The following is a 4,682-nucleotide window of genomic DNA, read 5'->3' on the forward strand; positions in this document are numbered from 1 at the left end:
TTTTCCAAACTAAAAAGCCCCAGATGCTGTAGCCTCGCCTCATAAGAAAGGTGCTTCAGGCCCCTGATCATCTTGATTGCCCTCTTCTGCACGTTTTCAACTTCTACAATATCCTTCTTAAGATACAGTGACCAGAACTGCATGCAGTACTCCAATGTGGCCACACCATAGATTTGTATAAGGGCATTATAATATTAGCATTTTTGTTTTCAACCCCCTTCCTAAATTCCATGCTAAAAATCTGTAGCATGGAATATGCCTGTTTCACAGCTGCCTTGCACTGAGCTGACACTTTCAATGAGCTGTCCACCATGACCCCAAGATCTCTCTCCTGGTCACAGGAGCATAGCAAGGTTGGAGTGGGCCCCGAGACAAGATTTTAAAATGGGCCCCCCATCTCACTGGTTCAGCTCATGAAGTAAAGAAATCTTAAATGAGGCTGAATAGTGGTAACAAAAAACTCATCCTAAATTATTTTTTTAAAGGTTTTGTAAATTGTGGATGATGCAAGTCATTTAATGTTACTAGAGAAAGCCATGCTGTTCTGGTAGCTCCAGGTCTTAACACTCACATCTTGGAGGATGAAGACAACTGAAGGAAGCCTGGGCGGGTGCGCGGCTGGGGGAGTCAGTCATGTGACTTGCCTCTGCACACACACACCCAGGCAGTGGGCCCCCAGACAACTGTCTCCCCTTGCCCTATTATAGTTACGCCCCTGCCTGGTCAGTCACAGAGAGCTCAGACCCCATCAGAATATATGTGAAGTTGAAGCCATGCTGGCTCTCCTTCAGCAAGGCCTATTCATGTATGTGTTTTACAATTTTGTCCTTAAGTATGCTTTCCATCAATTTACCCAGCACGGAAGTTAAACTAACTGAACTGTAATTTTCCAGATCCCCCTGGATCTCTTTTTGAAAATGAGAGTTACATTAGCTACTTTCCGATCTTCTGGTACATAGCCTGATTGTAGGGACAAGTTACGCATTTTTGCTAGGAGATCAGCAATTTCACATTTGCGTTCCATCAGAACTCATGGAGGATGCCATCTGATCCTGGCAATTTTGTTGGGGTTTGTGATTATTTAGCAAAGTGCCAAAAAGGAAGCTGCCCACTCCAGTTACAGAGTAGAGTGCTGAGTTTAGTGGTTGCAGATATTTAAACACCACACATGGAGATTGTTGCACAATCTAAACTAAATAGGTTTATTGGTGAAGTACATTTGAGATAGGAAACACCTAGTCCTATCTATCAGCTACATAATGAGCCAGGTCTCACGATCAGTGAGACCTGGTTTGGAAAGGTAAGCAGGGAGAGCGGGCTAAGCCCGCTCTCCCCACAGACAAGCAGGGTGGGAGCCCTGGGCGGCTGGATCGGTCACCCACACGACTGCCAGCTCCGTGAAAGAGCCGGCAGGGGCTGGGGAGTTAGGGGGCTACGTGGCCCCCGGAAGCTCCCGTATGCCCTGCGCGAGTGCGCAGGGCATATTGGGGAGACCCCCGAGCCGGGAGGCTGCTTTTCAGCCTCCCGCCAGGGGTCTACTCGTGAGTAGCTGCGGCGCAAAGCCACACCACAGCTACTCACGATTTTTAAAACTGGGTTTGCAGAGCGCTCGCTCCACAAACCCAGTTTAAAGGGAGGGTTACTTTGGAGGGTTAACCACCTGCAGGCCACCGGGCTTGCCTGCGAGCCCGGTGGTTCTCACGGTCAGGAGAAATCAGGCTATGCTCCCCTAGGCCAATTTTTCCTGATTGTGGAAATAGCCTCAATGAATAGATGGGGAGACAGAGATGTTTCCATCTGCTCTCTAAGAGGAAAAGAACAGAACTGACTCACCAAACGAAATACCTAAGGAGTCAAGGTGGGGGTCATAGAGTAGAGGCAAGCAGGGACAGGTAAGGAGATCTTCACTAACTACCTCTACTCCCTATGCCCCTAGTGGTCATTAGGATAGTCGGTGCAAAAGGTTGATGCACTGGAACTCCATCTCCAACAGATTTGTTAATTTTTATTTTTTAGAACATCCTCTCTTGTCACCTCAAATTGGCCGAGTTCTTTAGCCTCCAAGCCCGCGAAGCTCAGTTCTAAATTGGGTATACAGTCAGTATCCTCTGCAGTGAAGACAGACGCAAAGAACGCAGCCTGAGGAAGAAGCTACTTCCTCAGGCTGTGCAGATGGAGGCATCAGTAGCTCGTGGGGTACCCCTTCACCTCACAAGCTACTGCATTCTAAGGCTTTCTAGAGATGATTCCTGCATCCAGTCTTCCTCATCATCTGTGGCCTTGAACCACTCCTCTGACAGAAGGGGGTCTGACTCCTGTACTATGACATACATGTTGGAAGTGAAGGACTATATGCTGTCTCTTGTCTCAATGACACAGGACAACAGACTAGTGAGTCAGAGGGCTAGAGGGTCAAGACATTGGTCATCCCTTCTCTACTGCTCTGACACTATCCCTTTGGAATGTAGATTGCTACTCTCAGGGACACTTCCTTCCTTCCAGCCACTTCCTTCCTCTTCCCTTCTCTTCCCTACCTTCTACCTTGCAACATGCAAGCTCCTCTCCCCTGCACCATGTGTGCAGAGATGCAGAATCCATCTGCATCCAGCTAGATAGATAGATTAGAGATCCTAGCTCCTCACTTTCCTATCTAGAATGGAGTTCTCTAATAAATGCCATTTATATTGATTTGAAACTATGATCTGGCTCCAAGTTACTTTACTCTCAGCATACACGCATGCCTAACTAAATTCCGATGTGTTGTGCCTCTGTGCACTCTGCTATAATGAAAAAGGGTTTCTCCTACCAGAGAGAATTCCCAACAATACACAGCATCTCTAAATGATGCTGCTGCCTGCACCAAATAAAGTCTTTCTCTAGAACATTGGCATCCAGACTCCTTGCACACCAGACCAGACCACAGGATCTAACTGTAATTAGCATTTTACTGCAGAAGGGATTTTCCCCATGGGCACTCAGACCACGTATTATTGAAGCGGTAGCTATTTCATACGAAGGCTAGTTCTATTACTCAGAGTTCTCATCATATCCTTATCTTCCAAGAGTGGCAGATTTCTCTATGGGCCCCTGGAAGAAAAGTAGAGAAGAATTAGAAGGACAAACTCATTGCTAAGAGTGCTTTCAACTTGAATTATATTGATATGAATTCTATCTGATTAAAAGCAGTGAACATATTCAGCTTTGGTAATAAAGAGCAATTATACTACATAAATGCTTCATTTAGTGAAAGAAAGGAAGAGACTTTTCAAGGAACATTTTATGCTTTGACCTTGAGAAGAAAACTGCACAAATATCGGATCTGCAGCATTTTCCATTCATCTAGCTTTGATGATTGTGTAAGTTCTTGAAATATCAGTGCAGCTTTGTGAAAAACTTGTTACCATACTTAGCGTTCATGTACATTTTGTTTTGGCAGAAAAGACTACAGTTAAACTAATTTTAGACAAATCCCAATTGCTTCTGAAACCCATGTTTGACGACATGTAAACATAATTGTAAAATATTGATTTCCTTTAGATAGGACACCAAAAACCTAGCTAATATAGATCTACACAGAACTTTTATGTGAAATTCAGAACTCTTATGTAAAAAGGGAGAAATGCAGGTGAGTCAAAACCAAACAGGGTTCTGTTCAAACCACATATGGGCCAGTGTCCAGTGACCCAGTTGTCTACATCAGGGGTTCCCAGATGTTGTTCAGTTACAGCTCCCATATTCACCTGCCACAATGGAAGAATGTCTGACTGTGGATGATTGGAGCCGTAGTCCAAAAGCATCAGAGAAGAAAGGCTTGAAACCTCTGGTGTACGTGCATGACATGGATAGACTCTGGAACTCCTGCCTTCAGGTTGTTAGGAACTTAGGAAGCTGCCTTATACCAAGTGTTCATAATTTTGGTCTAGAACTTGGATATAAATGTCTAAAAGAACAACTTTTCACATGCATCTCTGATCTTTCTAAGGACAATACTGGCCAAGATGCTGTACTTACATTTGAAGGGGATGTCCACAATGACATCATAATGCCTCTGAAAAGAATGCCTGCAGTGATGGATCTGTCTAGCCCAGGGCTGGACAACTTCAGTCCTGCAGATTTTGTACTGCAACTCCCATCATTCATGACTTTTGGCCACTGTGGCTGGGATGGTGGGAGTTGAAGTCCAAAAAAATGCTGAAGGGCTGAAGTTGTGCAGCCCTGGTCTAGCCATTGAAGTGAAATGTCTTCATAAAGAAATGCCCTGGTGGGTCCTTCACCATAAGATGCAGTCCTATGCAAATTTACTTGTGAGTAGGTACCATTGATCTGAGTAGGACATAACAGCTCAGTTTAGGTTGCATGAGAGAATGAGGCGAGTCTCACTATCAGTGAGACTTGCCTTTGGGGGTTTGCAGGGAGACCAGGCTTGGCCTGCTCTCGCCCGTGGAGCCCTGGGCAGCCGGATTGTGAGCTGGTGGGGCTGCGGGGAACGGGGGCTGTGCACTCCCCAGAAGTTCCAGTATGAACCACATGAGCGTGCGGGGCATCCTGGAGAGACCCCCTGGGTTCGGAGGCTTGTTTCAGCCTCCTGGTGGGGCTCTTCTCATGTGTTGCCACGGTGCAGAGCCACACCATTGCAATACAGGATCGAAAAGATGGGGTTAGTGGAGCGCTCACTCTACTAA

General features: G+C 45.9%; 1 long non-coding RNA gene across 1 annotated transcript; it reads right to left on the reverse strand.

Annotated features, from left to right (window-relative positions):
- Nucleotides 1-2,927: 2,927 nt before the first annotated feature.
- Nucleotides 2,928-3,986, reverse strand: LOC128322028 (uncharacterized). Its single transcript, XR_008305479.1, has 2 exons — nt 3,741-3,986; nt 2,928-3,087 (listed from the first exon to the last, which is right to left on the reverse strand). It is a non-coding gene; the product is annotated as an uncharacterized LOC128322028 (long non-coding RNA).
- Between the last annotated feature and the right edge of the window lie 696 nt (nt 3,987-4,682).

Source organism: Hemicordylus capensis, chromosome 4 (genome assembly GCF_027244095.1).
Source record: "Hemicordylus capensis ecotype Gifberg chromosome 4, rHemCap1.1.pri, whole genome shotgun sequence".
NCBI classification, from domain to species: Eukaryota; Metazoa; Chordata; class Lepidosauria; order Squamata; family Cordylidae; genus Hemicordylus; species Hemicordylus capensis.